Raw genomic sequence first — 19,669 nt, 5'->3', positions numbered from 1 at the left:
AAAATAATCCTGGATTATCCAGGTGAGCCCAAAGTAATCAAGGGTCAGAGAAAAAGGAGATGTGACAGCAAAAGCAGGGATTAGAGTGATGTGCTTTGTAAATGAAGGAAGGGGCCATGAGCCAAAGAAAGCAGCTTCTAGGGGCCTCTAGAAGCGGGAAAGGCAAGGAAATAGATTCTCTCCAAAGCCTCTGGAAAGAATGCAGCCCTGCCGACACCCTTAATTTTAGCTCCATAAAACCTGTTTCAGACGTCTAGAACTTTAAGATAACAAATTGCTGTTTTAAGCTACCAAATTGTGGTAATTAGTTTTCAAAGTAGGAAACTAATACAGAGGACTTATGACCAAGTCCAAAGACAACCAGCACACAGCCTGGTAGTCGGGAGAACAACCATTTCCCATAAGGAGGAAGTGAGCAAGGCAGTTAAGAGCGTGGACTTTGGAGACAAACAGACCTGGCTTCAAAGTCCAGCTCTGCTACATTACGTAATATCTCAGAGGCTCATTTCCTCATCTGTGAAATGGGAGTATTAATACCCAGCTTGCCCAAGGTGACTGTGAAGATAAAATAATGTGGGAACTTGGCAGAGTGCCTAGACTCTCTCTCTGTAGCAAGGGCTCAATACATGGTAGCGGTAGTTATTCTTATTCCATCCACCATCACTGCTATTACTACTGCTACTACTACCAGTGCTGTTACTGCTACTGCTGCCACTGCCATTAATACTGCAAACAACAAGCGCACGCACGCTCTATGGCTGAAGAGCAGAGTAGGTGCTGCGGAAGAATTAATAGAGACAGCAGCCGCAGGGAGGGAGGATGGGATTAGAAAGGGTCAGAGAGTGGAAGTCACAGCTTCAAACTGCTGTTTGAGATTGACTTCAGAATCCAAAGCCTGGCCTGAGGGCTCTGGAGGTGGAAGAAGAGGTTAACGTCTGCCTCTGCCCATCCCAGATCTGTGCTGGACTGTCCGCCTGGGTTCAGAGACCTGGACTAAGAACCATCAGCCAAGGCCTTCCCTCTGAGCTTCTGTCTGGCATGGTGCCCCCAACCCAGACCTTGAGCTAAGGAAATGCTGGAGGAATGCCAAGACGTGACAGAGTCCAGAATTTCAGCCACTGGTCTGCTCTGGGAGACAAACCAGGACCCTGAACCCAAGTACACATCCATTTCTTCATGTTATTTCCAGTTGAAAAAAGTCAGACAGCAAAAGAATGTGTCAGCAAGGTTCAAATGCCTCCTCATTGTCTCTGTGATTCTCTCCCAAGGCCCTGCTGTTCCTCAGGGGTTCTCCCTGCTTTTTTTCTTTGATTACGGAAAGGCACCAGGAGGCTTTTCCCTAGGAAAAGTTTTGATGAGTAAGATACTCAGACAGTGTGTTACGGTTATTTTTAGCATGTGACACCACCTATAATAGGATGGTTAAGGATCTTCCTCTGGAGTCTGATAAAATCTGGCTTCACACTCTGGCTTTGTCACTTTTTAGCTGTGTGACCTGGCACAAGGTCCTTAACTTCTCTAAGCCTCAATTTCCTTATCTTTAAAATGGGAATTCCCTGGCTGTTCAGTGGTTAGGACTCTGCGCTTTCACTGCCGAGGATGCGGGTTCAATCCCTAGTCAGGGAGCTAAGATCCTTCAAGCTGCGTGGCTTGGCCGAATAAAACAGCATAAAATAAAATAGTTGTAATAGCAGATACCTTTTCGGGTTCTTGTAAGGAGAAATGAGATGATCCGTATATGGCATTCAGCACACTGCCTGGACTTTAGCAGTTAGTGAGGAGATATTGATTTCTGTCGTTAGTATCATGGTCATGTTATTATCATTTTCAGAAAGAGCTGTAACTTGGGACCAGAGGCAGCCACAAGCCTAGGTACCAACTTGGCTTTCCCCGCTGTGTCGACACAGCCACCTGACATTGCTTGCTTGGCAGGGACTGGGAAGTCAGGCCCCTTTGTCCTACAGAGTTCAGGAGTGTACGCAGCCTAAGACTCTCCCAGGTAGGTTCAGCCAGGCACAGGTATAAGAGACAAGGAAGAGATGTTGACATGGTCCAGATGTGCTCCACAGCTGTTGTGTTGGGGATTGGTGCTGTCTCTCCTATCAAACCTTTAAAAAATATTTGGTACCGAGAAGCTGGTTTCTAACTTCACGTGTCTTCAGACAAAAGGGGTGAATTAGTTGACAGGCTGATCTGGTTATGATTGATGAAAACATACCTAAGAAATCCTGACACTCCAGGTTTATCTCAAATGTGGTGACTAAGAGCAAATTTCCCCAGAGGGTAAACAGGATATAGAGATTGAGTCAAATGACTTTTGTCAGAGGCTTGGAATTCAAGCCCCTGGAGCGACAGCAATTGATGGGACACAGTGAAACAAGCATTCACCTTCACCGCTTGTGGCAGTGAAATCACTATAACCTTTGGGAATGTAATTTTGTTAAACCCAGGTTCATGTGCCCAGTGCACAGTGAGGCTAAACAATCCAAAGAGTCGGGGTTTGGAGAAGAGAAATGTTTATTGAAGGGCACCAAGCAAAGAGAACAGGAAGCTCAAGCTCAAAAGACCAGAACTCCTTGATAGTTTTGGGGGAAGAGTCATTTTCTTTTCTTTTCTTTCTTTCTTTCTTTCTTTCTTTCTTTCTTTCTTTCTTTCTTTCTTTCTTTCTTTCTTTCTTTCTTTCTTTCTTTCTTCCTTCCTTCCTTCCTTCCTTCCTTCCTTCCTTCCTTCCTTCCTTCCTTCCTTTCTCTCTCTCTTTCTCTCTTTCTTTCTTTCTTTCCTCTTTTCTTTTTTTAAGATTTTTTTGATGTGGACTATTTTTAAAGTCTTTATTGAATTTGTTACAATATTGCTTCCATTTTATGTTTTGTTTTTTTGGCCGGGAGGCAAGTGGGATCTTAGCTCCCAGACCAGGAATGGAATCCACACCCCTGCTTTGGAAGGCAAAGTCCTAACAACTGGACTGCCAGGGAAGTCCCCTGGAGGAAGAGTTTTTTTTTTTTTAATTAATTTATTTATTTTATTGGCTGTGTTGGGTCTTTTTTGCTGTGCACAGGCTTTCTTTTTAGTTGTGGTGAGTGGGGGCTACTCTTTGTTGTGGTGCGCGGGCTCCTCATTACCGTGGCTTCTCTTGTTGCAGAGCACGGGCTCTAGGTGCGTGGGCTTCAGTAGTTGCAGCACATGGACTCAATAGTTGTGGCGCATGGGCTTAGCTGCTCCACGGCACGTGGGATCTTCCTGGAGCAGGGATCGAACCCGTGTCCCCTGCATTGGCAGGCGGATTCTCAACCACTGCGCCACCTAGGAAGCCCCAGGAAGAGTTTTTAAATGCAAAATTTGGGGTGGGGACTGCAGAGTATGTGATTAAAGTCTTCTGATTGGTTGGGGATGAGGTGACAGGGTGATATCTTGGGAATCTCAACCTTCTGGTTCCAACCAGTCTGGGGTCTACCTGCTTGTGATCAGCTTGTCGTCACCATCTTCCACCTGGGTGAGGGTCTTAGTTCTGTAGAACTCAAGGATATGTATCAGATTGTTATCTATATCCCTTCAAGATGAACTAGGAGTCCTGTGACTCTACTGTCCTATTAACTGCTTGAACCTGCTCTTTGGAACTTGGGGAAGGCCTAGGAGATGAAAGCCTTTTCTTTTTCTTTTTTTTCCTACAAACAAAAAATAGGGGACACAGAGAGGCTTTTGTACCCAGGAGGGCCCTGCAGGGTCCTGCTCAATTTCAATCCCCCCTTTTCTCGGATACTCCCCAGTCTTGAGAAGAGCAGGTTCAGGACAAGAAAGGAAATAAAGTTTTGGATAGACACATTTATCATAAACTCAGAAGAGGAACTTGGTTTTACGGAGACTTGGTTTCAGTTTGGCTGTTGGTATCAAAGTGTTTATTTCCTTTAGCTTGGTAATTCCATCTCTGAGAGTCTATCTGAAAGAAATAATTCACAAAATTAGAGAGAGCTGTATGCATATGTTTGTGCATCGCCTCATTGTGTATAAGAGTGAAAAGACGGAAACATCCTAAATGTCAATCTAAAGGTCTAACAATAGGGGTTGGTAAACAACAGCATATCCATTTCATGGAATGTTATGCAGCCATTGCTAACGGGTACCACAAAGACCACGGAGCAGCCCAGGGAAAGGCTTGTGCTATATATTACGTGAAAAAGTCACACACCACATGGTGTAATTACAACTATGTGAAAGACCAAATAGAAAAACAGATTGGAAAGAGTTACAGAAAAATCTTATTAGGGACTGTGTTACGGTCATGGAGGAATTGTGAGTAACTTTTTTGGTACATGCTCCGAGTTTAAAATTTCGTAGTTATATAAATTTGTGGCAGGCAGAATAATGACTCCTTAAAGATCTCCATGTCCTAATTCCTGGAACCTGAGCACATGTTACCTTACATGGCAAAAGGGACTTTGCAAATGTAAATGTAAAGTAAGGGTTTTGAAATGGGGAGAGTATCCAGAATTATCAAGTGGGCCCAATGTAATCACAAAGGTCCTTAAAAAAGGGAGGCAGGAATATCAGGGTCAGAGAAATATTAGAATATGCTACACTGCTGGCTTTGAAGAGGGAGGAAGGCGCCATGAGCTAAGAAATTCAAGTGACCTCTGGAAACAGCAAGAGAACAGATTCTTTCCCAGAGCCTGCAGAAGGAACACAGCCCTGCCAACACCTTTATTTTAGCCCAGAAAGACCCATTTCAGACTTCTGACTTCCAGAATTATGAGATAATAACTGTGGGGTTTTTTTGGTTAATTTTTTTTATTGAGGTATAGTTGATTTATAATGTTATATAGGTTTCAGGTGTACAATATAGTGATTCACAATTTTTAAAGATCATTCTCCACATATAGTTATTATAAAACATTGCCTATGTACCCTGTGCTGTACAATACATCCTTGTAGCTTATTTATTTTATATATAGTAGTTTGTAACTCTTTATCCCCTACCTTGGTCTTGCCCCCCCCCCCTTCTCTCCCCACTGGTAACCACTAGTTTGTTTTCTATGCCTGTGAGTCTGTTTCTTTTTTGTTCTATTCACTAGTCTGTTTTATTTTTTAGATTCCACATATAAGTGATGACATATGATATTTGTCTTTCTTTGTCAATAAGTGTATTGTTTTAAGCCACTAAATTTGTGGTGATTTGTTACAGCAGCAATAGGAAATGTGTATAATATATATGATAAAACTGAAATGAATAATATATAATAAAAATTAATTTTCTGAAGTATCAGCTTTTACAAAAGTGTTACCAAATACAGTGGAATAATTACCTATTTTCTTTACACTCTGCCCATGACATTTTCCCTTTGAATGAGGAAGATTGATTTTTAGCTTTGGCTTTGGAGGAGGCAGATCTGAGTCTGCATTCCAGCCCCTCAGCTGTGTGACCTTGGGCAAATTTCTAAAAAACTTCTCTGGGGAGTTCCCTGGTAGTCCAGTGGGTAAGACTCCATGCTCCCAGTGCAGGGGGTCTGGGTTCAATCCCTGGTCAGGGAACTAGATCCCACATGCATGCTGCAACTAAGAGTCCACATGCCACAACTAAGAAGTCTGCATGCTGCAACTAAAAAAATATCCTGTGTGCCACAACTAAGCCCCAGTGAAGCCTAAATAAATAAATAAATTTCTCTGATCTCCTAACCTACATATATGTGGACCATGAAATGTGATCATTTCCAGTTGCAGTGGGCCCTAAGAAGGTAGACTGCTTTTTTTTTCTTAAATAATTTCTTTTGAAATTTTAAAAATAATATAACATTACAGAGTAGAAAATATAGGGGGAAACTCCCATAATTCCTTAACCCTAACATAATAATTCTTTTGTGCATATCCTTCCAGTCCTTTCTTCATATACACATTGTGTTAATCAAGATTCTTGGTTAAAGTAACCAAAACCCAACTCAAAGTAGCTTAGGTTAAAAAAAAAGGGGGGGGGGAGGAATTTGTTGGTTCAATAACTGAGAAGAGTACTGGCTTTTGGAATAGCTAGATTCATGTGTTCAAGTGATATTGTTAGGGTCCTGTGTCTCTCCATGCTCTAGCTCTGCTTTCTTCTGTGTGGCTTCAATATCCAGGGAGCTCTCTTTATGTTGTGGGAAGAATGGCCAACAGCATGGTGATGCTTCTGTGGTCCTTAACAGCTCTTGATCAGAGAGGAAGACAAAGTATCCATGTACCAAATGTCACGCTCAGACTCTGATTGGCCTTCCACAGGCCACATGCCTTTCCCCTGGACAAACCATTGTGGGTCAGGGAGAGCAGCATGATTGTCTGGGCTGGTGTCACTTGCCCACTCCTACAGGAAGGAAGGGAGTGGGAGAAGCAGTATGATTGCCATACAATCAGGGGGAGGGGCAGTTCCTTTAACAAATGTGAGGTGTTGGGCATGCAAAAACAGGAGCCATCCTCTACCCATATTTCATATCAAGTCATTTTTTAAATTAATTTATTTATTTATTGGCTGTATAGGGTCTTCACTGCTGCACAAGGCCTTTCTTTAGTTGCCGCGAGCAGGGGCTATTCTTTGTTATGGTGCGAGGGCTCCTCATTTGGTGGCTTCCTTGTTGTGGAGCACAGCCTTTAGGCATGTGGGCTTCAGTAGTTGTGGCACACGGGCTCAATAGTTGTGGCTCACAAGCTTAGTTGCTCCGTGGCATGTGGAATCTTCCTGGAGCAGGGATCGAACCCGTGTCCCCTGCATTGGCAGACAGGTTCTTAACCACTGTGCCACCTAGGAAGCCCCTATAGCATGAGTAATTTGTACATAATTCCATAGTCTTCATAATGATCATTTTAATAGTTAGGATTTCAGCATACTGTGGTTTGCCTAACCCTTGTCAAATACTGTTGACTACTTAGATTGCTATTAAAATTCCTCATTATAAATAATGCTGATATGAACATTTTTTTGTAAAATAGTTTTCTCTATAGGTTAGATTATTTCTATAGGACAGATTCCTAGAAGAGGGGTTGTTGGGTTAAAGGTGAGGACAACTCATTTTGGCAAATTGTTTTCCAGGAGGGCTGCACAAATGTACAGGGAGTGGTGCAGCTGCTGAGCCTGAGAGGTAGAACTGCGCTCACTCTCAGGCCTTGCAAACTGAGATGGGTTAAAAGGACTCCACAAACCACTGTAACAATGAGGCCATGGTCAAAGTAGGAAACAGGAAATATACTTACCTTGCTTCAAATTGAGATGAAATGCAAACTCACTTGTAGCTAGGGAGATGCATATAAGAACAGTGAGATATTGTCTTTCACCCAAGTGAAAATACTAACAACATGTCAGGTTGGGAAAAGAGGCATCCTCATAATCAGCTCATAGAAATGGAAATTATTATGATTATGATTATTATGATTTGGGGGAAATTATGGGAAAATAATCTAGCTATGTGGATTAAAATTGATCCTAGAACACCTTCATTGCATCACATAATTACCATCTTTTTTGTGGGGGGAATGTTTTTTTTAAAAATTAAAATATAGTTGATTTACAAAGTGATTCAGCTATATATATATATATATATATATATATATATATATATACACACATACACACACACATATATATACATATATGTACTCTTTTTCATATTCTTTTCCATTATGGTTTATCACAGGATATTGACTATAGTTCCCTGTGCTCCACAGTAGGATCTTGCTGTTTTTCTATTTTATAAAAAGTAGTTTGTATCTGCTAATCCCCAACTCCTAATTTATCCCTCCCCTACACCCTTTCCCCTTTGGTAACCATAGGTTTGTTTTCTATGTCTGTAAGTCTGTTTCTTTTTCATAAACAAGTTCATTTGTATCATTTTTTAGATTCCATATAGAAGTAATATCATATGGTATTTGTCTTTCTCTTTCTGACTTACTTCACTTAGTATGATAATCTCTAGGTCCATCTATGTTGCTACAAATGGCATTATTTCATTCTTTTTTCTCTGAGTAGAAATCCATTGTATATATGTACCACTCTTCTTTACCCATTCATCTGTCAATGAACATTCAGGTTGTTTCCATATCTTGGCTATTGTGAATAGTGTTGCTATGAATATATAGGGGTGCATGCATCTTTTTGAATTATAGTTTTGTCTGGATGTATGCCCAGGAATGGGATTGCTGGATCATATGGCAACTCTATTTTCAGTTTTTTGAGGAACCTCTATACTGTTTTCTATAGTGGCTGCATCAATTTACATTCCCACCAGCAGTATGGGAGGGTTTCTTTTTCTCCACACCGTCTCCAGCATTTGCTATTTGTTGACTTTTTAATGATGGCCATTTTGACTGGTGTGAGGTGTTACCTCATTGTAGTTTTGACTTACATTTCTCTAATAATTAGCAATGTTGAACATCTTTTCATGTGCCTGTTGGCCATCTGTATGTCTTCTCTGGAGAAATGTCTATTTAGGTCTTCTGTTCATTTTTCGATTGGGTTGTTTGTTTTGTTATTGAGTGTATGAGCTGTTTGTATATTCTGAAAATTAAGCCCTAGTTGGTCATGTCATTTGCAAATATTTTCTCCTAGTCCATAGGTTGTCTTTTAGTTTTGTTTATGGTTTCCTTTGCTGTACAAAAGCTTATAAGTTTGATCAGGTCCCATTTGTTTATTTTTGCTTTTATTTCTATTGCCTTGGGAGACTGACATAAGAAAACATTGGTACAATTTATGTCAGAAAATATTTTGCCTGTGTTCTCTTCTAGGAGTTTTATGGTATCATGTCTTATGTTTACGTCTTTAAGCCATTTTGAGTTTATTTTTTTGTATGGTTTGGGGGTATGTCCTAACTTCATTGATTTACATGTGGCTGTCCAGCTTTCCCAACACCACTTGCTGAAGAGACTGTCTTTTCTCCATTTTATAGTCTCGCCTCCTTTGTCAAAAATTAAGTTATGGTAGGTGTGTGGGTTTATTTCTTGGGCTCTCTATTCTGTTCCATTGATCCATATGTCTGTTTTTGTGCCAATACCATGCTGTTTTAAGTAGTGTAGCTTTGTAGTATTGTCTGAAGCCTGGAAGAGTTATGCCTCTGCTTTGTTCTTTCTCCTCAGGACTGCTTTGGCAATTCTGAGTGCCCAGAATTTATTCATCTTCTAACTGGAAGTTTGTACCCTTTGGCAAAAATCACCCCTTTCCCTTCACCACCCACACATCCCCTGATAGACACCATTCTATGCTCTGTTTCTGTAAGTTAAGCTTTTTTAGATTCTTTCTAATCTAAAATCTAATGTGAAAGGAAATACACATCCTAATAGTTGAGAATTATGTTTTATTTGGGGCATTACTGAGGACTACAGCCCAGGAACCAGCCTCTCAGATAGCTCTGAGGAATTGTCCCAAAGAGGAGTGGGAGAAGCCAGGACATATAGGAGTTTTCACTGGAAAGAAAAAACAAACAAAAAAAGCAAAACATGTAGTCAAACATCAAAAGATTACTGTTAGTCACAAAAACCGACATCTCAAGTTAAAGATTTTAGTACTTTTCTTTGTATGGGAAGATGAAAGAGTCTGGGCTTGTTGAAATTATTCCTTTGATATGCACCTTAACTATCTAGGGCCAGTATCCTGTTTTTCTCCATCCTGAATTCCCCTCAGGGTGCACCACCGGGGGCAACTGCTGATGACTTTATGGTTGCAACAAACTTTGTTTACTGAAATGGCAGGTGACATTCTTTGTCCACAATTCCACATATATAAGTGAGATCACACAGTATTTGTCTTTCTTAGTCTGATTTATTTCACTTTGTATAATGTCCTCAAGGTCCATCCGTGCAAATGGCAGGATTTCCTTCTTTCTCATGGCTGAATAATATTGTAATTATATGAGTGTATCAAATCAATACATTGCACATCTTAAACTTACACATTGTTATATGTCAATATTATCTCAATAAAGCTGTTAAAAAAATTGATCTGAGAATCCCATTTTTGTGAACCTGTCCTACAAAAAGAAGGTACTGGGTCTGTTTCCTGTTGGCATCTGTTTCTCTTTCTTTACAGATTATAGCTCCCTGCATGAGCTAGATCTATCATATTTCTTTGGCCTTATCTCCAGGAGGAGCCACACCCTTCTTTGTCTTAAACAACTAAGCGTTTGATATGGACTGTGTGGCAGAGGCAGCTAACTATCTCTGATAGCTATTTTCCCCTTCTTCCTTTTAGTAATAGATCCCGCAGAGCCTATGACCACCCAGTTAGAGACCACATAACCCAGCCTCCCTTACAGCTAGATGTGGTCATGTGAGTAAGTTTTGGCCAATAGAAGATAAGTGGAAGGAATGTCTGCAAATTCCAGAAGTGAAGCCAGCAGATTTCATCATCTAGAAACTCTGGCTTTTGAGAGATACCAATGAAAATCTGCTGACCTCATGAACTGAGAAGAGATAGGATTGGGAGCCACAGGATAGTTGCTTTCTGCCATGGGGACAAGAAACAAGGAGAGGTGGTTTGCAAAGAAAGGAAAATGGAGCAGATGAAAAACAAGTGCCAGGGTGGGGATACTGTGAGGTCTGACGATACTGTCCCAGTCCTGGTTCTCATTCCTCATGAGTGGGGCCATGCTACTCCTGCCCTTGGGTCCTTTAAATAGAGTCCCCAATTCCCTTCATGCAAATTTGAATGATTTTTCCCTTATTTGCAAGAAAAGGGGATTCACAAAGGTATAGAATAACCATACCATATAACCCTTTCTTTTGTATATAGTAGCAAAGAAGTTGTGGCAGGAAAATGTATTGAGTTGTAATATTTTGCTTTTGCTGTTGTGGAAGAAATAGAAAGAATAACAGCCATTTGTTTGTTTATTATTGGGCTTTCCCTCCATGTTCTAACCAGGTAGACAGACTTTGGGTTTCCTGCCTCAGAGGAAGTTTGAGCTATGGGGCTGCAAGAAGTTACCTAAGGCAGCCTGCTGTCCTAGATTTGGTTTCCAAAAGTTTGAGTTCCTTGGAGGGGATTATTCTGGAGGAAGGAAGAGAGATTAAGTGTTCTAGGGTGGGATAGCTGGAAGCAGAGAGAGTGAAGGGGGAGTCCTTGATATCTCACAGAGAAGGATGAAAGTCTATATATTCTGTGACTTTTGGGAACCTGTACCCTAATCTGGTCCCAGGAAGATTCCAGGACCTCAGAGGGTGCTGGAAGCCTGGTGCATATAAAGAGACAGGGTTTGGCTTTCCAGGCCTGACTGTCACTTCCTGATGATAAAACTTTATTTGTAAAAACAGGGGAAGTTTGACAGGCCATAGTTTGGTAACCCTTGAATTAGAACAACATCATTCAGCAACCCTCAGTGAATTAGTAGGTATGGACATGAGGCATCAGTAGATGTTAACATTTTAAAAAGGCATTGTGTGCTTCCTGCGGTTTTGCCAAAGAGACCAAACCTGAGTCTAGTCCAGTCTCTGGATGCAGCTACATATTTGCAGGAAATTTAGGGGACAGAGAAACATGTTGAACTGCACCAAGAATATGCAATCAGTAAAATCTAGACTGGGCAGTTGTACAAGTCAAAAGCATTCTTCAACAGATTGGGTAAAATAAAGGGATAGAGGGAGAGCTATGGGTTGAAAGAGATTAGGGATGTATCAACTTTTTATTTCTACTGCTTTGGTTTGTAACCTGGAGTCCATCCACATATCTGTAGATCGTCAAAAGGATCTTGACTATTCTTTGCTGAATATTTCTCAAGAAACTGATGGTTTTGGTGGATTTTTGGTGATTGCTTTAACTGTCTGCAGTAACTAACGTTCACTGCCACACACAGGCAAACCTGTTCTTCGTTCTCTCCATGCTCTTGAAAGCTTTATTCCATATTTCATAATGGTGGGGTCCGTTGTCATTCACTAAGATATGGTTCATTGTGACCTTGTTTGAGGGTTGGCAGAGCTCACCGCGGAGGGGGTTAGGAAGGAATGTTCTGCCAAAGGAGGATAAAGATCCTATCACCTGAAATAGCTGGCACATTTGTTGCGTTGGTCTGAAATAAGGGGAAGTCATGTGTTTCAGGTATCTTCATTTATTCATTCATTATGTATTTATTGATTTCCAGGCATTGCACATGACAGCCCCAGGCTCAGCTTCCAGGGAACTCACAGCTGGAGTGTGGGGTGGGGTGAAGAGCTCTGTGGCACAACCTGGGGAACTCTCAGAGGCCTATTTGTCTCTGGTCTGATCCACCTCCCTTCAAGGTTCTGAAATTTCCATCATTTGATTTATTTCTTAATATTGGTGCAATACTCCCAGGAAGTCTAATTTAGAATGCAAGTTAGAGGGATGAGCACACTTTACGACACAATATCGATCTGGTAAAGAGTAGGAGAGGACAGACACAATCCATTTTGATGAGGAGACAGTCTTTGGGAAGAGCTTGCAGCCTGCAGTCTGGAGCCCAGGTGCTATCAAAGGTAAGCGGGGGCATGGCTGTGGGAGAAAGGGTAGGGGAAAGAGAAGTTGAGAAGTGCCTATTATTTCTTGGGTTTTGGTGGTACCCATGCCTTGAGTATCTCTCCTTGGTAAGGAAGGGGGACTTACTATTTTGCATTCTAGGCTTTGAAGTCAGATGGAACTGTGTTTGAATTCCAGCCTTACTACTTACTAGCTGGTGACCTGCACCAAGTCACTTCTAAACTCTCAACCTCAGTTTCCTTATCTGTATCATACAGAGAAAATATTCACCTTACTGGATGGCAGTGGAAGTAAAAGATATGTATCTAAAGAGCTCAGCAGAGAGCCCAAGCACATTGGTTTTTCTCGGTGAGTGCTAGTTCCCTCCCTTGGTTGAATAATCCCAGGCATTTGACAGCATTCAGGTCAGAGAGAAGAGAAACTTCAAATGGCTCTTTAGATCAGCTGTATTATACAGATGAAACTTTTGAAGGAAGTTTTATCCTTTTGAAAAGAAAGAGAAAATTAGCCCAATCTCATTCAGTTGGCATTCCGCAACCACATTTCTCAGTATCCTACCTTCTAGTAATTTTTAGTATTTCTCTTCCTGGCCTATTTTAGCCCCTATTAAGTCAAGCCTGACTAACCCCCTCTATGTCAGAGATAAGGGGTCATAGAGTTCTTCCCTCCTGTTTGCTTTTGTTTTCTCAAAGTATCAGCTTTTGGTGCCCAAGGCAATGAGGAAATGAGGGGAGTTTCCTTTTCTGGGAAACAGATAATTAAAAATAATGATGTATTGAGTGCTGGCTGTGCACCAGGCAAATGGGCTCTGCATCTTACTTGGTTTCTTTCATCTTTACAATAATCCCATGAGTGGGAATTACTATCAGATTTATAGAGCCCTATAGGGTTGTTTTGAGAATGAAATGAAATAGTGTTTGAAAAGCGCTTAGAACATCTAGATTCAACAGATGTTAGCTGTGATTATACTATTATTTTTCAGTGAAGAAATTTAGGCTCAGGTTGGTTAAGATATCTACCTAAAGTCACCCAGCTAGAAGGCTGAGGAAGGATCCCAGGTCTTGCTGTGCAATATGCAAAGTCAATGTGAGAGACCTGCTATGTTTTTCAACATCTTGATTGAAATGAGAAAACACTAAACAATTTGAACAATGACAAAAATTTCAACCCTGTTTTAACCTGATAGTCCAGTGAATGTTCACCATAATTTTGGGCCAAAACATTTCCTCGCTTTCCTGATCTGCTCTTTGTACAGATGCCAACTTCAGTCCTTCCAACTCCCGGAGCCCAGCCTTACAAGACTCTACTCTTTTTCAAGACCCATCTCCCGCTTCTTCTGAAACCATTAGCGAATACTATGGTACACATCTATGGTGTGCCCTGCCCTTCCTCTTGGCCCCCTGGCATTGTTCTAGGGATGGGCACTGATCCCAGTCTGGCCAATTAGCACCTTTTCCCCCTTAATTTCAAACTTGAATTAAGAGTGGTAGTCCCTTTCTAATAGTGGAAAGAGGAAAGATGTAAAACTTGGAGGTGCTGTATTTCCTGATTTATGAAGAAAGCCAGTCTTGAAAGAAACCAAAGTAAAGAGAGCAGTGCTGAAGTTCCTGGTTCTACAAGTTCCTGAAGCCTCTGTTTATTTCCCTCCCCGCTCCCCATATTCACTGTTTAACTTTTTTTTGGATTCCTTAAGCTAATTCTTCTCCTTTATTTTGCCAAGCAAGTTCAGGTGGCAAGTTTCTGTTACTTGCAACCAGGAATCCTGGATAATATAAATACCACAGGACTACAACTAAAGTGGACTGCCTGATGATCCTAAGCACACTTTTGCTTATGTTGTTCTTTGAGCCTATAATGATCCCCATTCCCACATGTCCAAATTAACCACTCAATCTTCAAGGCCCCATTTCTCATGAACCTTCCCTGATCCAACCTGCTGCAATTCAACTATCCCTTTTCTAAGTGCCCCAGTCTTTTAAAAAGGGGGAAAAAGTTCTTTTATGGTACTTAGAACTTTCTAACTTGTGTTAGAATTATTTGTGTATACTCCCCCTCTACTACTTTCTTTCCAGAACAAAGATTTGCCTTGTTCATCTTGTTCGCCCTGTGCTACCATAGTGTCTGGCATGGATAGCACTATATACATGTTAGTTCCCTTCTTCTTCCCTTCTCCTCAGTGGAGGTACACTTTTCCCCCTATAGATTCATTTTCTTTCCTCAGCATCAATGTTCCATTCCCTGCTGCTTAGTGAGAAAATGATCATGTGTCTGCCTCAGGCAGTTGTGTTTTGATGAAACAACACTCACAAACTGTTGTAAAAATAAGCTAATTTACCTAAAAATGGTTATTGCTTTGCAGCCTTAAGGAACTAGCAAGGGAAATGAATACTGGTGAGATAGTGCGTTGTCCTGTTATGTGTGATATTTCATTTAGAATATGGATTTCAAGTGGGAACTCTATTAGGTTTTCATTCAGTGAGAAGGGACTCCATTTCCAAAAGAACTACCTGCCAATCTTGTGGTCCTATTTTTAGTATCCCTGCTTCTCTTCAAACCTCTTTGGCAGATCAATTATTCGTTTGGGAGAAAAGAGGCACCGAGCATTTTCTCATGTGTAGATATACTTAACAAAAATTCTAGGCACCTTTTGTGACCTGGAGGTTGGTGTTTGAGAATAGATTATTATCAGAATAAGTAACTTTTTCTACTTAGCTGTCAGCTCCCCTCTTAAATTCTAGCACCTGGGTGAAGTTCTCTCTGTCCAGAAATCTCTTCTCTTTTCTGAGCTCTGCGAATATTTATTTTCTGCATTGTCTTTTAGCTCATATCATACTGCTTTTTACTGATGGCTATTTTTTGTTGTTGTTGATGTTTTGTTTTTGTTTGTCTGCTTTTGTTTTGTGCAAGTCTTTTTCTTCTAGAATAATTTTAATTGGTCCTTGGGTTTGGTCAGTTTCAAATTTTACCTGTATCCAGAGAATACTGCAATGGTTACAGTCTGCTTAAAAGATGATATATTTCAGACAGACCTATTAAAATAACTATCATACATCTATAAATATCAAGTTACAATAAACGTCTTGCCCTTCTTTTGTATCCTGCTTCTCTGGAATTTGGGTGCCTAACTTTACAATTTCGCTCATTCAACCAACAAAAAATACAGGGGAATGGAATCCACAGTGTTGGTTATTTAGCTATCTTTTCATGGATGTTTATCTCCATCTTCAGTTTTCAGGACCCGAGAGGGCATGGACCTACTTTGTACAGCCTAATTCCAGCATGATGTCTTACACACAGTAGGCACCAATAAATGTGAGAAATAATTGAATAATATACACACTCTCCTGGAGTTTCTTTGTGGGGAACAGGACTAAGAATAAAGTGCTACTATCTATCTCAAAGTGTTTTTGTAAAGATAGTGGAGTATAAAGAAACATAAAAGTAAGGCATTATTTTCACATTTTGGGGAAGATTCTCATCCTCTGATAGGCAGTATTACCTGGATCAGAAAGACTGGCTAAAGGGAACTCCTGGGGACCAAGTATGTGAGGGGGAATGCATTCTCTTTTTCTGGCGTTTAAACAGAAGCTGTAAGAACAAAATGTTTCTAATGAAGATACCACTGATTTTTCCCTCCATTAATTCCATCTTTCTTCAAAGCTAATGGGTGTATACGACTCCACATCAAAGACTCTTTTCTAATGGTTTAGGAGATGTGAGTTTTATTAGAACAAAACAGAATTCATAACCCACAACAGAGCCATTTGTTGAAGTTATTTTGGAGTTGATTTACAAATTACTCTTTAGGAAATGGGCGGGATCCTCATTATGTGTGCTATCCTACTAAACCTCCTTCTCCAAGAAGCGTTTCAGCTCTGTCCTTCTTCTCACTCAATACTTACCCTATACCCTTGTCACTTGTAGTCTCCTCACACTGTATACTTATGTATTTTCTTCCCTTCCTCCTCCCATTACACCAGAAGCTCCTTGAAGGTAGGTATTAAAGCTTGCTCAACTTAGTATTGGGTTGGCCAAAAGGTTCGTTCTTTCTTTTCTGTAAGATGGCTCTAGTAGCACTTAGTTGTCTTTAACTCCATTCAAAATAATTTTGTTAGATTGTATGTGACTGCTGTCATATCAGCATGCATTTAAAAAAAGACATCAAAAAATTTTAAAGATTTCTCTCTTTCTGGCGTTGGGTCTTCACTGCTGCGCATAGGCTTTCTCTAGTTGTGGTGAGTGGGGGCTACTCTTCATTGCAGTGCGCGGGCTTCTCAGTGTGATGGCTTCTCTTGTTGTGGAGCACGGGTTCTAGGTGTGCAGTCTTCAGTAGTTGTGGCAAGTGGCTCAGTAATTGTGGCTCGCAGGGTCTAGAGTGCAGCCTCCGTAGTTGTGGCGCACTGGCTTAGTTGCTCCGTGGCGTGTGGGATCTTCCCGGAGCAAGGATTTGAACCCATGTCTCCTGCATTGGCAGGCAGATTCTTATCCACTGCGCCACTAGGGAAGTCCCAAGACTTATCAAAATTGGTGAATTTTTGTGTAGCCATTTTAATATTAAAGATGGAAGAAAAATATTTTCGGCATATTATGCTTTATTATTTTAAGAAAGGTAAAAACGCAACTGAAATGCAAAAAAGATTTATGCAGTGTATGGAGAAGGTGCTATGACTGATCGAAAGTGTCAAAAGTGCTTTGGGAAGTTTCATGCTGGAGATTTCTCACTGGACGATGCTCCACAATTGGGTAGACCAGTTGAAGTTGATAGTGATCAAATCGAGACATTAATTGAGAACAGTCAATTTTATACCATGCAGGAGATAGCCGACATACTCAAAATATCCGAATCAAGCGTTGAAAATCATTTGCACCAGCTGGTTATGTGAATTGCTTTGATGTTTGGGTTCCACATTAGTTAAGCGAAAAAAACCTTCTTGACTGTATTTCTGTATGTGATTCTCTACTTAAATGTAATGAAAATATTCCACTTTTAAAACAAATTGTGCTGGGCAATGAAAAGTGGACACTGTACAATAACGTGGAATAGAAGAGATTGTGGGGCAAGCGAAATGAACCATCACCAACCACACCAAAGGCTGGTCTTCATCCAAAGGTGATGTTGTGTATATGGTGGGATTGGAAGGGAGTCCTCTATTATGAACTCCTATTAATTCCAACAAGTACTGCTCCCAATTAGACCAACTGAAAGCATCCAGAATCAGTCAACAGAAAATACATACTCTTCTATCAGGATAACGCAAGACCACAGGTTTCTTTGATGACCAGGCAAAACCTGTTATAACTTGGCTGGGAAGTTCTGATTCATCTGCTGTATTCACCAGACATTGCACCTTCGGATTTCCTTTATTTAGGTCTTCACAAAATTCTCTCAATGGAGACATTTTCAATTCCCTGGAAGACTGTAAAAGGCACCTGGAACAGTTCTTTGCTCAAGAAGATAAAAAATTTTGGGAAGATGGAATTATGAAGTTGCCTGAAAAAATGGCAGAAGGTAGTGGAACAAAAGGGTGAATATGTTATTCAATAAAGTTCTTGGTGAAAATGAAAAATGTGTCTTATTTTTACTTAAAATCCAAAGGCACTTTTTGGCCAACCCAATATATTCAGTGTCTTGCACAAGTGCCTGGTATATGATAGGCATTCAACAAAGATCTATTAAATGAATGGATGAATGAAAATAACACATCACATTTACAGAGAGTTTCAGGCTCGCAAGTAGTTTCCTATGTTGTTTGGCTTCCCATTATACTCTGAGGCAGGCAAGATATGCATTAATTAGCGCTATTCACAGATGTTAGAAGAGATCCAGAAAGGCTGTGTAACCTGAGGGTAAATAAGCTGCAATTTCAGGAGACACAAGGAGTCATGACTGTGGTTTCCTGCTCTGAGCCCTTTCCTGAATATTGAAGCTGTTTGTTTCCTGAACCAAGTGCCAAAGGCAAAACAAACTTACCCCCTGAATCTTTTTAACTTTCTCCCTGTTCTGCCTCCATGCTTCACTCCTCTGTTGGTTCCTTTCACCTGTGACTTAGCCCCACTTTTTATTTAGGAACCATATATTTCCCACATGCAGATGAAAGATGAAAAAAATGTAGTTTTCTGTTACTTTTCCACTTCCTCTGCCTGGGACCTCCTGGCTGAGGTGTAGGATTGTGGAATATATGGCATGAGGTGGTGATGGTGTGTATGTGTGAGAAAAGATGTAGCTGACTGGTGTGGCCAGAGTATGCAGCTCAGAGGACTATCAGGGCAAGAGCCTACAATGATGAGGCCTTGGCCTTGAGTTCCCTTTATTCCGCCAACCCCTCAATCTCCAACATTTTTCTCAAGCAGAAATCGGAATAAAATGAACTGGTAGAGTTTGGAGAATGATGCTGATAATGAGACTACAGCGGATGGTGATTTAAGTATTAAAGAGCGGTCAGGGAAGGGGTGGAGTGGTGAAGGTGAGGGTGGAAAGTGTTTAGGGCTCACTTGCAGACATTATTTGTATTTGATAATTGTATGCAATTGGACTCAATTGTATTCATTTCACCTTTCCACAGGGCCCTGAGGGTGGAAGCTAAGGCGAGGGCAATGGAGGGGATGTCTCAATTGGCCTTTAAAATAAGCAGAGTCCTAGTAAAGTTTTATAAATCCAAGAAAAATGGAATGTCATGGGATACTTTGAGTGGCACAGATGCCTACATCATCAAGTTAAAATGAGGACGGCAAGGGGACTTGTTAACATTGTCTCAGCTTCGCACACAATACCCAGATCATAAAGCACTGGCAACAATGACATCACTTCACATATACCCACCCCCCTCACATCTAGGTTACCAGAGATAGACACACATTTCACGTTTAAGTTTTTAGAAACTTAAAAGTTACACACATAATAAGGCCTAGCATTTAATGAGTAATTAATATGTGCCAGGAGATTTACATATATTTTACTCCTCACAGGAACCCATTGATAATAAGAACTAACATTATGAGTTGACAAAGATGTGAGGTTCAGAGAGGTCAAGCAACTTTTCCAAAGTCACACACCTGGTAAGTGGGATCCCAGAATTCTCACCTATGTCTGACAGTGACACAAATGATTTGACACCGAGTCAAATAACTCTTTGGCTAAACTGCCTCTCATTTATCCAACTTATCTCCACATGTATCCGTGGGGTAAACACTCCCTCTTCTGCCTATACCACAGTTTTTTACATTAGTGACCCGTTCATG

Source organism: Hippopotamus amphibius, chromosome 2 (genome assembly GCF_030028045.1).
Source record: "Hippopotamus amphibius kiboko isolate mHipAmp2 chromosome 2, mHipAmp2.hap2, whole genome shotgun sequence".
Lineage (NCBI taxonomy): Eukaryota > Metazoa > Chordata > Mammalia > Artiodactyla > Hippopotamidae > Hippopotamus > Hippopotamus amphibius.
Note: the sequence above shows the minus strand (reverse complement) of the source record.